The sequence below is a fragment of the Neoarius graeffei genome, chromosome 22, assembly GCF_027579695.1.
Source record: "Neoarius graeffei isolate fNeoGra1 chromosome 22, fNeoGra1.pri, whole genome shotgun sequence".
Taxonomy (NCBI): domain Eukaryota; kingdom Metazoa; phylum Chordata; class Actinopteri; order Siluriformes; family Ariidae; genus Neoarius; species Neoarius graeffei.
In genome coordinates this window covers 10,570,847-10,586,034 of record NC_083590.1, presented here as the reverse complement: position 1 = coordinate 10,586,034, position 15,188 = coordinate 10,570,847, and the positions used below count along the sequence as shown (strand labels likewise).

General features: G+C 40.2%; 1 protein-coding gene across 9 annotated transcripts in view; it reads left to right on the top strand.

The window, feature by feature from the left end:
• The window catches only part of LOC132870621 (NACHT, LRR and PYD domains-containing protein 3-like), a 627,732-nt gene that overhangs the window by 401,032 nt on the left and 211,512 nt on the right, over positions 1 to 15,188 (top strand). The gene's annotated exons all lie outside the window — the stretch shown is intronic.

The following is a 15,188-nucleotide window of genomic DNA, read 5'->3' as shown; positions in this document are numbered from 1 at the left end:
TCTGGATATTGACTCCAGCTTTCCTGGTCAACTAGTGTCATTTAGGGCTTGTTTCAAGGAGCAGATAGCGAGACACACATCTGTGCTTAGCCTGGCCAGGTTGCTGGTAGTAGATCATCCAGCAGTAACTTCTACATTTAGTGAGGTGTGCACCCCTTCTTGTTTTTTCTCACTCTCCCCGTCTCAGTTGCGACAGCAGAGCGCTCCTTCTCCAAATTAAAATTGATAAATTATCTCAGGAGCGCAATGGGTCAAGAGAGACTCTGTGGATTGGCCATTTTATCAAATGAGATTGAGCGAGCAAGAGCGCTTAACATCCCTCAAATAGTCAACGACTTTGCGGAGCGCAAGGTGCGTTGAATGCCTTTTTAATGACGAATGCAGGATTCCGTGTCGGCTTTGTAGTTGAAGACGTGCTTACACAATGAGGGTGTATCATTCATGATTGCTGGATTTTTTTGTTGTTGTTGTTTAGTGTCTATTTGGAACATAATAAAAAATGAATGGAAAATACAGGCCATGTCGGCCTATAAAAAAAATAATAAATAAAATAATACAACCCCGATTCCAAAAAAGTTGGGACAAAGTACAAATTGTAAATAAAAACGGAATGCAATGATGTGGAAGTTTCAAAATTCCATATTTTATTCAGAATAGAACATAGATGACATATCAAATGTTTAAACTGAGAAAATGTATCATTTAAAGAGAAAAATTAGGTGATTTTTAAATTTCACGACAACAACACATCTCAAAAAAGTTGGGACAAGGCCATGTTTCCCACTGTGAGACATCCCCTTTTCTCTTTACAACAGTCTGTAAACGTCTGGGGACTGAGGAGACAAGTTGCTCAAGTTTAGGGATAGGAATGTTAACCCATTCTTGTCTAATGTAGGATTCTAGTTGCTCAACTGTCTTAGGTCTTTTTTGTCGTATCTTCCATTTTATGATGCGCCAAATGTTTTCTGTGGGTGAAAGATCTGGACTGCAGGCTGGCCAGTTCAGTACCCGGACCCTTCTTCTACGCAGCCATGATGCTGTAATTGATGCAGTATGTGGTTTGGCATTGTCATGTTGGAAAATGCAAGGTCTTCCCTGAAAGAGACGTCGTCTGGATGGGAGAATATGTTGCTCTAGAACCTGGATATACCTTTCAGCATTGATGGTGTCTTTCCAGATGTGTAAGCTGCCCATGCCACATGCACTAATGCAACCCCATACCATCAGAGATGGAGGCTTCGGAACTGAGCGCTGATAACAACTTGGGTCGTCCTTCTCCTCTTTAGTTCGAATGACACGGCGTCCCTGATTTCCATAAAGAACTTCAAATTTTGATTCGTCTGACCACAGAACAGTTTTCCACTTTGCCACAGTCCATTTTAAATGAGCCTTGGCCCAGAGAAGACGTCTGCGCTTCTGGATCATGTTTAGATACAGCTTCTTCTTTGAACTATAGAGTTTTAGCTGGCAACGGTGGATGGCACGGTGAATTGTGTTCACAGATAATGTTCTCTGGAAATATTCCTGAGCCCATTTTGTGATTTCCAATACAGAAGCATGCCTGTATGTGATGCAGTGCCGTCTAAGGGCCCGAAGATCACGGGCACCCAGTATGGTTTTCCGGCCTTGACCCTTACGCACAGAGATTCTTCCAGATTCTCTGAATCTTTTGATGAGATTATGCACTGTAGATGATGATATGTTCAAACTCTTTGCAATTTTACACTGTCGAACTCCTTTCTGATATTGCTCCACTATTTGTCGGCGCAGAATTAGGGGGATTGGTGATCCTCTTCCCATCTTTACTTCTGAGAGCTGCTGCCACTCCAAGATGCTCTTTTTATACCCAGTCATGTTAATGACCTATTGCCAATTGACCTAATGAGTTGCAATTTGGTCCTCCAGCTGTTCCTTTTTTGTACCTTTAACTTTTCCAGCCTCTTATTGCCCTTGTCCCAATTTTTTTGAGATGTGTTGCTGTCATGAAATTTCAAATGAGCCAATATTTGGCATGAAATTTCAAAATGTCTCACTTTCGACATTTGATATGTTGTCTATGTTCTTTTGTGAATACAATATCAGTTTGAGATTTGTAAATTATTGCATTCCATTTTTATTTACAATTTGTACTTTGTCCCAACTTTTTTGGAATCGGGGTTGTAATAATAAAAAATAAAACTTTGAGCAAGTTCTGTTCTAATGTAGCCTGATTATATGCCGCAGGCCTTCTGTTTGTTTGCAATTTTGCCATGGCAAGGTCCAAAGGCTACGTTCTTAAAGGTCCCCTTGCATCGTTTTTTCATTAATTGTGCGGTGGTCTCTAGTCTGAATGAATGCCCTGTGAGCTGGTTTTGGTGAAAAAAAAAATGCTGTGGTTCTCCTGTTTCAGGCTGTTCTAGTGTGGTGGGGGAGTGGGTGGCAGGAGAACGACAGGATTTCAGCTCTTACTCATTAATATTCATGACATGTAAATGTGTTACCTCTGATTGGCTAACAGCAATCAGTAAACGTTGGGGTGAATCAGTTGCCCCCTAAAAATGAAAAGTTCCTCCGATCATGATGCATTTTTGTTTTTGTTCCTTTTGGTCAGAAAACACACTGGGTGAAATATTTTGACAAAATTCAAAAGTTTAATGGTGGCACCAGGCACAGGCGCAGATAGAGGGTGGGATTTGTCCCACCCAGATTTAAATTCACCTCGTTCGGTCCCCCCCACTTATAGGGAGGAAAAACGTCTATGCTGTCTGTCTTTGCATAAGGCAAACCTCACTGAAAAATCAAAAGACTAATTACCATTCGGTTTATTGAGGTGCACAGCAGTATATACATAGTTGCAACAACTCGCATAAAACAAAACAAAGACTGATATTCGGTTGGTTGAGCTGCGCAGACTGCACAGGTTGCGAGCTCGAGCTTGGTTGCTATGGTTACCTACAACAAGTTTGACAGGCATATCGGGGACAGCTCCTAGTTCAGGACCCCAACACGGCATGATGAAGGGTGCCAAACCGAAAAGGCAGAAAACGATTGCATCATTTTTTTTCAAAAAACAACGACTGTAAGTAAACTATGCCTTACTTTATCATATCACCTTGCAATTTTTTGATAGTCTGTTCAAAGTAATGTTGTAGTGAAAGTAAAATCGTACGGAGTAGAGATGCCTTTCTGGTAGCCTCCTTCTTTCGGTGGTAGCCTGTAGATACAGTGCTCAGAAGGCAGTTTTAATGTTTAATCTGGCATTCCCTGCCATAATGTCTTAGCTGAGTAATGTCGCCACCCTGAGGGCATCAGAGTATATTCCTAGCACAACACATGTTGGGGGTGGGGGTTGGGATTGGTTTGCTGGCAGCTTTGTCCCCCCCCAGTTCAAAAAACGTATCTGCGCCCCTGGCACCAGGAGCTCAAAGTTATGGAAAAAGCTATTTTATGACTTTTATGACAAAATTTCGATCACTTTTCATGAAACATTATGGCACCCTATCTGTGCTCACTCTAGGACCCAAATTGTTTTAGCGAAAGTGCTAAAGACTCAAATTTTTCTTTAGCAATTTGCAATTCCGCTTAGCAAGAAATGCTAAAAGAACAATTTTCTTTTTAGCAAAGTAAATTTTTTTAGCAAGATATGTTATACTTCTAAATGTTTCTTGCACTGACATAATATTGAAAAATGAATTTTTATGAAATTGTATGTTTAATTTAACCCGCTTAATCTGGTTTACGGAGTCCATATTTTTCATTATAATTATATCTAACATTTAATTTCTCAAGTGAAACACTTGCAGTCAAAACTTTGAACCATGTGCGTCAAAACGCTCTGAAAACAAGGTACACTTGGTCGATATATCCTGGTTCATCTGTGAGTTCTTCCAAAGTTCTGTCAGGGTTGATATTATGTAGAAAATATGTCTTTAGAATGGTTATATCGTGTTTTGATCCCTAACTGAGAAAGCTAACAGAATATTCTAATATGTTATCTCACTTTTTAGATAAGTTTTTGTCATACGTAAAGTCGGATAATTTATTTTAAACAAACCTCGCTATAATCTTGTTCACTAATGAGCGAGAATTGCCGACATCAGCGCAACTCGGAAATTGATCATTTTATATGTAAGGTCCGATGCTATTGGAAGACGTAATTTGCGGTCAACCAATAAGAAGCTTCGAAACTCGGGGGCGTTGGTTATAAATCAAAACATCGAAGATGGACACGAAAGGCAGGGCCTGAATTTCATTTTTCAGAATGGGGGGGAATTCCCCCCTCAGTGACTCAAATGGGGGGGATTTACACAGTTTGGGGGGGATTTATACAGTTTGTGGGGAACACTACTTGTGGGCTTAAATAGCTTAGGTCTTACCTTCTGCCACTACTCAGATTGAAGATCTCTACAGTATGTAACCTTTTGTCACCATTTGAGGTATCCTTTTTAGTAGACTTTTCATTTTGATATCTCCAAATTTGGATAGCATTGTCAGACAAAGGCCGGGTGGATAAATGCAAGTGTTATTCCCACCAGCCGTCTAAGATATGGACTGTTCGGTTTCGGGTGGAGGGTAGAAAACCACCACAAAATGAAAGAGATCCTTTAGAGCATGACATTGCTGACTGACTGTTATGCCATCAAACACCAATAGCCTTTTTCTAGCAGTGCAAGTAAGACTCTAGGAAAAGTTTGGAAGGTTGTGTGCCTTTTAGTTAAGCTAATTTTACAACCTCCTTAGTAGGGGTCGACCGATAATCGGCCTGGCCGATATATCGGGCCGATATTCTGCATTTTTAGGGTTATCGGTATCGGCCATAATTTCCACCGATATGCCGATAACATGCCTTTTTGCAGCCATTTCATTCCTAACGCGACTGTCACTGCATGTCCTTTCCTGCACTCGCCTCTCTGAGTTCAAGAACACGGTCCCGCCCACCACAACATCTGATTTGTTTGGCACAAGAGATATAGCCAATCGACACGCGCAGCTAAACACTCTGAACTGTTTCAAGGCGCCCGTATCAAGGTAAGGACACGCTGCTTTTGCCGCAATAAGTCACAAACACACAAGTTGCAAAAGCACAACATCATTATATGTTTACATTCTTCATCTACTACTCGTTAAAATTGTCCATTTGCATCTGTGTAGCCAGGCAAACTTAGCTTACGGAAGGAAGCACTTGAATTAGCCTACAACCAACTAGTCTCGCTGAAACAGCATAACGTGGGCTGCAGTCATTTTTAAATCCCCGTCTGGAAACGTTGTGAATGTGTCAGTAGTTCTACTCGAACAGTAGAATGACAGCCATACAGAGAGGTGGTCAAGGCAACTTTATAAAGCGCTATTTGAACATTTAAACAAGCCAGGCGTGACTAGTATTTATAATCCTCGCGCAAGTGATTCTCCTCGCTAGCGCTTCTGATTCGGAAAGCGATATACTCTTAAAGGAGCAGCCGCTCCTAATAGGGAGTGATAGCCTACTTTACTGAATGTTTGATTTTACTTTTTAAAAAATGCTGCAGGCAGCTCCCTACACTTGGTTTGTTATTTAAAAACTACTTGAAGTTGGTAAGTCTTACTTAGTTCTTAGTGTAAAAGAATCCAGAGTGTATTTTCATTTATTTTCCACTGAAAATGGTGAGCTGTAATATAGTAGGGAGTGATTTTATTTTTTTATTGGTGAATATTTATTTTATTATCTTATTTCTCATTTTATTCTAACTGTTTGACTTTATTGTACAAATGCTGCTGGCATCTCCCTGCACAAAATTTCATGTTCAATTTTACAATTAAACATACATTTCATGGATATGAAGGTCTGTGTCAGTGTGTGCTATGTTTAATTTCATGTGAATTATAATGTTTACATTTATCGGTTGCACATATCGGTTATCGGCATCCCAATTCCATAATAATCGGTATCGGCCCTGAAAAAAACATATCGGTCGAGCCCTACTCCTTAGTGTTGCTTTACACAGCTGCTTCTTCCTCATCTTCATGCACTATTCTTTAAGTGTCACTGCTTTGTTTAATTATAAAAAAAAGAAAAAAATCAGTCTGTTCTTAATAGCACTCAATGAATTTATTGACACAGCAAGTCTAACTTAAAATCTAACTTAAACCAGTCTGCTGACTTTTCAGGATTCTCTTAACTGTGTGTTATTTGTCTCTTCTTTTAGTGGCCATCTCTTTAATCAGTGACCTTTGCTTTTTCCTTTTATAACATTTTTATATCATCTTTTTTATCATTTTTCTATTCTCATGTCTGATCTGATCATCCCTGTCCTCTGTTTAATGTCTACAATTAAAATAAGAAAACACTATCAAACTGTTCTTAACACTGAATGAATTTACAAACTTTGTTTCAGTCCACATATAGAACGTTAACATGACAACAGTCTTTGTTGACTTTTCAGGATTCTCTTATACCATATAGCCCTGTCTCCTGTGTCATATGCCATCTTTAATTAAAAAAAAAAATCTAATTGTTCTCAACACTGAACAATTCATCTTTGCTGAGTGCAGGATTCTTGTACATATGAGTCATTCTATAATTAGGGGTACATTTCATGTAAAGCAAAATCTCAAAATATCAGTATTCTTTTTCAATAAATAACCTATATGTTTCCATGGTATATACCCTCAAGTTCCTAAACAAATTAATTGCCAAGCTTAATCTTAAATTACTTTTAAAATATTTTAATGAAAATGAACATTTGATTGTTTATTTTGTCAACCGTGTTACGGACAAATGTTATGTCATCTTAAACATGTATAAAAATACTACACATTTGAAAACACATTTGTTTGAAAGTGCTTAAGTCCATTAACAAGATGTTTTTAATTAATCTGTACAACTGTTATGGAAAATATGAATTTTGAGCTTCATAAATAGGATTTTATGGTTCACTGTGATGCAGAATGACACTTTTTTCAACATAAATCCTTGTTACGTCAAATTTAGAGTTGTTCTCCCTCCTTATACAAGACTTCCCTATCCAGAGATAATCCCCAATCTTTTATTTTACAGTTCATCAAACACATAAGAGATTTATAGCACAAAAAACACTTGCAACACAGTTGACAGGCAATGTAACACAATTGACGGGAGTAACAGTTGACAGGGCAGAAGAACAAGAGGACACTTTTTAGGATAAAAAGAGCTTTTTATTGTTTTAAATTTAACTACAAATAAGCTGATGAATTCAGGTGAACTGTTAAAACAACATTTAGACACAATTTCAGAGAAACGTAGCTTATTTAACAAATTGAACATATTAAACCGTGGTGTCTGTAGTACAGATGTATTTTTTGACACGTTTTCCAACTCATACAACTGATTTTCATCTTTTTTCTTTTAAGTAACTCATTCAGTTTTATATTTGTGTATCTTATTTATTTCATGTTTCCTTTTATATTGGTTTGTTCACAACTCTGAAATCTCAGACCATATGTCCTTATCAATTTCCACCTTCCCTATTTTTTTGTCCTCATGCCAGTTCTCCCTGTGTTTCTGCAAATATGCAGCCCTTCTCTCGGGATCAGCATCACGCCGTGCCCTGTACCTGCGCTGCTTCTCAGCAGCAGACAAACCCATCTCCCTAAAACACAAATCATTCTTGTCTGTCAATATGAAGATTAAGTGACAAAAACATACTCCTCCTCAACTGTGTCATAGCTGATGGGTAACACAGTTGACGGTAACACAGTTGACATTTCGGCCATTTTTAGAGTGTTGTGCTAACTGCAGACCTCAGAGCTTTCACTACAAGACCTTAATCAATTCATATTTTTATTATCTTTAGCTGTATACTTTGTAAATACAATTTCTAAATCAGGTTTATATGAATATGTTGACAGACAATTAACCCTCTCTAGGACTATACAACAGTATTGATGAAAATATTGAAGAGGTGAACTCAAAACTAGGGCTCGACTGATATGTTTTTTTCAGGGCCGATACCGATACCGATTATTATGGAATTGGGATGCCGATAACCGATATGTGCAACCGATAAATGTAAACATTATAATTCACATGAAATTAAACATAGCACACACTGACACAGACCTTCATATCCATGAAATGTATGTTTAATTGTAAAATTGAACATGAAATTTTGTGCAGGGAGATGCCAGCAGCATTTGTACAATAAAGTCAAACAGTTAGAATAAAATGAGAAATAAGATAATAATAAAATAAATATTCACCAATAAAAAAATAAAATCACTCCCTACTATATTACAGCTCACCATTTTCAGTGGAAAATAAATGAAAATACACTCTGGATTCTTTTACACTAAGAACTAAGTAAGACTTACCAACTTCAAGTAGTTTTTAAATAACAAACCAAGTGTAGGGAGCTGCCTGCAGCATTTTTTAAAAAGTAAAATCAAACATACAGTAAAGTAGGCTATCACTCCCTATTAGGAGCGACTGCTCCTTTAAGAGTATATCGCTTTCCGAATCAGAAGTGCTAGCGAGGAGAATCACTTGCGCGAGGATTATAAATACTAGTCACGCCTGGCTTGTTTAAATGTTCAAATAGCGCTTTATAAAGTTGCCTTGACCACCTCTCTGTATGGCTGTCATTCTACTGTTCGAGTAGAACTACTGACACATTCACAACGTTTCCAGACGGGGATTTAAAAATGACTGCAGCCCACGTTATGCTGTTTCAGCGAGACTAGTTGGTTGTAGGCTAATTCAAGTGCTTCCTTCCGTAAGCTAAGTTTGCCTGGCTACACAGATGCAAATGGACAATTTTAACGAGTAGTAGATGAAGAATGTAAACATATAATGATGTTGTGCTTTTGCAACTTGTGTGTTTGTGACTTATTGCGGCAAAAGCAGCGTGTCCTTACCTTGATACGGGCGCCTTGAAACAGTTCAGAGTGTTTAGCTGCGCGTGTCGATTGGCTATATCTCTTGTGCCAAACAAATCAGAGGTTGTGGTGGGCGGGACCGTGTTCTTGAACTCAGAGAGGCGAGTGCAGGAAAGGACATGCAGTGACAGTCGCGTTAGGAACGAAATGGCTGCAAAAAGGCATGTTATCGGCATATCGGTGGAAATTATGGCCGATACCGATAACCCTAAAAATGCAGAATATCGGCCCGATATATCGGCCAGGCCGATTATCGGTCGACCCCTACTCAAAACTTACCACACGGTCTTCAAATTTCCCACCAAAGAGGATATGACATCACATGATGTTGGTCACATGATGTTGGTCACATGACTTAGGACCAAACCATTTGCCGATTTATGGGGGGGGGGTTCAGTGGGTAACACAGTTGACATAAGTTTTCTTGGACGCACACAAAATTCTTCATTTAATTTATAAAGCATTTTAGGCTTTTAAACACTTTTGTCATATTATAATAATTACCATGAATAAATATTTGTAAAAATTTTAAACAAAAACCTTTTTTTTTAAATGTAAATATGAAGACCAAACCTGACATTTGGAAAATCGGACAGCATAAAAACACCAAATTCCAGTATTATATATGCATTTTTGCAGAGTAAAATGATGTAATTTGTTGACTTTTTGTATTATATAAAAGAGAAATGTGTGCTAATGTACAAAAGATCATTGGCTGAAGTTAGTTAATGAAATTGACAAATACAGCACATGGACTTGAGATGTACCCCTAATTATAGAATGACTCTCATGTAGTCTTCCCTACTCTTTCTCCTAGTGGTCATCCCTTTTGTCAGCATCAGTGTCCTTTGCTTTTCCTTGTAAATACTTTTTTCTTATAGCCATGCTCTGATCTAATCCCCTTCGCAACGTTAACGTTAGCGGTCTCGTCCTGTGTGTTCTCAGCAGTATTCTCAACGGTATCACTCACACTGCTATTACCACCATCGGATTCAGGAGTTTTCCTCTTAGCAGGGGAAACTTCTGCCACTGCACTTGTACGTTTTAGCCAGCTGTCCATGTGTTTTACAGCGAAAGTCCGAGAGAGGAAGAGTGCGTGCGCTGTATCTGTGTGTGTGTCTGCTGCTGTTTTTTTTTCTGAGTAGGCTACGGGGGGAGAGGGGGGTCAGTCAGTAAAAGGAGGGTTAAATTCAAGTAACCTTGAGAACAGAAGGTAGTCACGCATTCACACTGATCCATTATTAGATTGACGTTGTCAGGCAATGTGTGCGGGAATCTCCCGCATTAGAATTGTTAAAGGTGCGGGAATTTAAAAAAATATGCGCGATACCCGCAATCCCGTGCCCAAATTCAGGCTCTGAAAGGTACTGTTTATCTTGAGAAATCGCAATTGTTTGATGGATTTTGCTTAAACTTTAAATGACTTTCGCATAAAATGCGAATACAGATGATTTTCTTTTCGCAAATTGGAATAAAACTTCGCAATTTGCGGATGTACGAGCGGCTAGCATGAGCCCAGCCTATAGAGTATACCAAATATCTTAGATACACATTTTTAGTACGTATTCTAAATATATTATCAAGCACAGTTTGAGTTTTAGCTGTTCATTGAATCATTGTTCAACTACTTTTAAACAATGCAAATGTATTATGAATCACATTAATGATTCTCAATCCCTTGCAAAGGTTCTTAACATGATCTCTGGCTCACAAGAAATCAAGAAATGGAGTTCAACATTGTGATTCAAACCTTACGCGAAAACATAAAATAAGCGTTTTTTGGCAAAAAATGAACCTCTTGGTGCCACCATTAGACTTTTGAATATGGTCAAAAAATTTTACAGGATGTCTTTATTGGTGAAAAGGAACACCCAAACAAAAATGCATCAGATTTTATGAAAGCGAGGGCAACTGATGCACCCTAGTAAACGTGTTACCTCTGATTGGCTAACAGCACTGTGACGCTACCTCCAGTGGGTCAGAACAAGCGGATGTGGGTGTCTTTGTAAAAACTGTTTCGGTTGGCTATTATGGTCTCGACATCAATGTTTTGACCAATAACAGTGTAGATGTGGCAGTGGGGGCGTGGCCGAGCATCGGTCTGTGAATGGAGGGCGGAGTCAGGGAAGGTAAGTGGCAGAATCACTGCACCTGACGGGAATTAACGTGTGTTTGTGTGTCTTCCCCAGTAAGCCTATAAGAGGAGAGGGAGAGCAGAGGAAGGGAGCTCTCTCCCCAACCAGAACACTTGTATGTGTGCGCGCGCGACTGGGAGGGAGTCATTTCATTCATTCATTCATTCATTCATTCATTCATTCATTTATGTATTTATTAAATTGAATACTCCCTATGGCAGCGGCTCTCATCAAGGCACGAGGCATGGAGCGGAGCTTGCCTCGGGGTGTGTGGGGGGAATAACATCCCCTGGCTGGGAGCTGACTGGCCCTGGCAGCGCTGGTTCATTCAGGAGAGGGCAGGGGTTGCTGGTTGCCAAGTCTGGGGAGGCTGGGACCTAGGGTTAGGTGAATTACGTCCCGAGGCGTGGAGCTAGCCCCCCCAGGGAGCACTCTTTCATTCAGGAGAGGGCAGAGGCCGCTGGCTGCCAAGTGTGGGGAGGCTGGGACCTCCCCTGCCCGAGTTATGAGCATGCAAAGTCGGGCTGGAGCCGCCGTTGAAACGGAACTGATGCAGAGCACCGCGCCTCGGGGCGAATTACGTCCCGTGGCGCGGTGCTAGCCCGCCCTGGGAGCATTCTTTCGTTCGGGAGAGGGCAGAGGCCACTGGCTGCCAAATCTGGGGAGGCTGGGCCCTCCCCTGCCCGAGTTACAAGCATGCAAAGTCGGGCTGGAGCCGCCGTTGAAACGAAACTGATGAGGAGCACCGCGCCGCGCCTCAGGGCAAATTGCATCCAGTGGCGTGGAGCGAGCCCGCCCTGGGAGCACTCATTTGTTTGGGAGAGGGCAGAGGCCGCTGGCTGCCAAGTCTGGGGAGGCTGGGACCTCCCCTGCCCGAGTTACGAGCGTGCAAAGTCGGGCTGGAGCCACCGTTAGAAACGAAACTGATGTGGAGCACCGCGCCGCACTTCGGGGTGAATTACATTTCTCTCCTCGCGCTTTCTTCCCGTCGGCGGTCGCAAGCCAAGGTGGGCGAGGCCATGAATACTAATTTTCGAAGTGACATCACTTCGTATGGCTTTTTTTGATCCACTCATTTTTCTGACTATTTTCTTTCTTCAGCTAATACAGGGAATGGGAGTAGAATTACATTTTCACATGCAGCATGCATATGCAACTCGGAGTGAACTATGGTATTTCAAAAAGAGCCAGTATTAAATGTTTTTGGTGGAAGGGCACATTTAAAAACTGCTTTTTGTTAGATATAGCCTGAGTAGGCCTATATGCCGCAAGCCTTCTAATTTGTTTGCAGTTTTGCCGTGGGGGGCCCTGATTTGGTGTTTTGCCCCGGGGCCTTGTGTGCAGTTGTTCCGCCACTGTCTAATAGATTAATAAATGGATAAAATGGTAAATATTCTCTCAGGGCGTCTCCGTCTCACTGCTCTGAACAGGGTTGCCAGATCTACGTTACAGAAGCAGCTCAGTGGATCAGCAGGATTAAACCCATTATCAGTTGCAGGATCCAGGGGTACAAGCTGTGTCCCGTGTATATATTGTTAAAATATGTAACAACAAAGAGGGCAATAAAATCGGTACGGCTTACACCAGTTACTAGAAGGGAAAACTACTCCCACACCAGAAGTCATAGGAATACAACCAAGGGTTTTGGGTTTTTTTTTTAAAGTGATTTTAGGATTTGGAAATTTGAGCTAAATTCCGATGTAACGAGTAACATGAAAGCCGCTCACCAACAAAAGTTTTGCTCAATATTTTAAAAAATGCATACATTTTTTCTTAAATTTTTGAATGAATTTTACACTTTGACTGTTATGCTAATAATATAGACCCAAACTGGAGAATATGGAACTCGAGAATTAAAGATTTCAAGCAGAACAACAAAACACACATTATCTAACGATGTTTTTAATTATACTCATAAAATAAATCACTAAGTTTTAACTTCATACAAGCTAAAATTCTCTTCCAAAAGCAATACACAAGGGTTCTCATACGATTTACTTACTGTTTGCGAATGTTCAGCTTTCTCCTTCTAATAACAATTCCAGAATTACACTGAATTCTCAACCCCAAACACATGCAGATAAAAATCACAGAAAAACTCAGCCATCTTGCTTTGAAAAATGCTTTCTTGGGATCGCGTACAATGCGTCTTAACAACAGCAAGACTTGAACTGTTATTCTCATATCCCAAATGTTCTTTTGGTACCAAATCTTCTTGATTCCATCGTAAACAGCTCCCAAAACTAAACATTTTCTCACTGAATCCTCACTGTAAAGTGGAGACACTGGTGTAAGATCATCTCTCTGAGAGTCACAATAACTCACTAAAGCAGCAGTTAATAGTTGTATACAGTGTAATCAATTAAACTTTTCTGTAAAAGTAAAACATGCAGAACAAATATATTAGTCATGAAGTGATCATTTCTCCTCAGAATCACTTTTACTTTAAAGAAATAGGTGTCTTTACAATTAAATATGTGATCATTTAAAAATCCAGTCAAGCAGAGATAAATTCTACAAAACTTGACTCTTCACTTAAACCTTTAAATTATTGACTTTTTGCTGAATCATTTGCACCTCAAGTAAACTTGGGGTACATCCACACGACAACGGCAACGAGGTTTTTAAAAAAAAATATCGCGTCCACATGGGCAACGGATTAGTAAAATATCAGGTACATATGGCAACGCAATGCTTGCTGAAAACGATGCAATACACATGCCACACCTCTACGTGCGCTGTAAGACGGTCCCATCGGAGACACCAGAACAATAGAAGAAGTAAGGACGCATGCGCATAAACCCCTTCTTCTACCCGGCGTCATAGACATATAAACATGGACGCCGCATTGAGCCTGGTGGCCCGTTGCTGGGATACGTCAGAGTGTCCGCCATATTGGATGTGGCAAATCTTCCCCGTAAACCAATGCAAGTAAATGGACTGAACTTCATAAAGCCCCTTTCTACAATAATATTTAACTCGATACCTTTTATTCACCCATTAAGACACACATGTATATATTTGGGAAACAAACAGGCATCAAAACAGCACATATAACTTTTAATGTGATGATTATAAACGGTGTGCGAAATACCCGTCAATATTCCGTGGGAGGTGTGACCTAAACTTTTTTTATTCCACTGCTACTATCGTAGGCTACTAACGATATCTACACATCAAGGCATGTTTTGGAGCTCAGCGGGGATCGTGTAGAATAATGTGCTGTGCTTACGCTGCTGAAGCCGTGCCGTGCCGTCTCCGCATCACTTTCATTAAATGCCGTGCAGATATTTTATAGCCTGTCTCCAAAAACAATTTTTGCAATAATACAGTGCTATATGGAAAAAAAAAACTCAATTAAACCATTTTACAATGGGATTGCTCCATGTGATTGCTTCACAGTCTGACATGCTTCCAATCTCTTTTATTTTTGAGTGCGCCATCACCATCTGACAGCTGGTGGTGAAATTGGTTGGGTGGGCTATGAAATAAATTATAAATTTATTTATAAATTATAAATTGTTTGGAGACAGGTTTCACCGAGCGGCTGTTATGCGCGAGACTTCATATTAGCCACAAAGTCAGAAAAATCTGTTCGTAAAATTACGTTATAATGACCAAATACAATGAAAAGTATTTTTCCAGTCTCACCTGTGAAAGGTAATCCCATGTGATCTCGTTTGGACGGTAAACCTGTTGGTACAGTTAAGCGCAGCACATGAATGAGGCATCTTTATTCTCCGCTTTGCCCCATCCAATATGGCGGCGAGGATGACGTATGATTCTACGTGGAAGGCGGCGTCTATGTTTATATGTCTATGCCCGGCGTGAAGCACTCAGTCATGTGGTTGTGACGTCATCGTAAACAAATCCGTTCTACTCATCCAGACGATTTCGCAACGGTGCCGTTGCCAGATCTTTCCACTCTGGAACCCGTTCTCAAAAGATTTCGTTTTGGGGCACCCAAAACGCCGGTGCCGTGTGGACGCCAGGCCGAAACAATAAACAATTTTATCAGATTCACCTGAATCCGTTGCTGTGTGGACAGGGCCTTAATGTCAGTAACAGTGATAATGTTTGAGTCATTATTAATAATAGCTTGTGATTGGTGAAGAGAATAGAGACAGTCCAACATGAGACATCATCTTCACAACCACTATTACACCAAGATGAAAATCTGTTGAT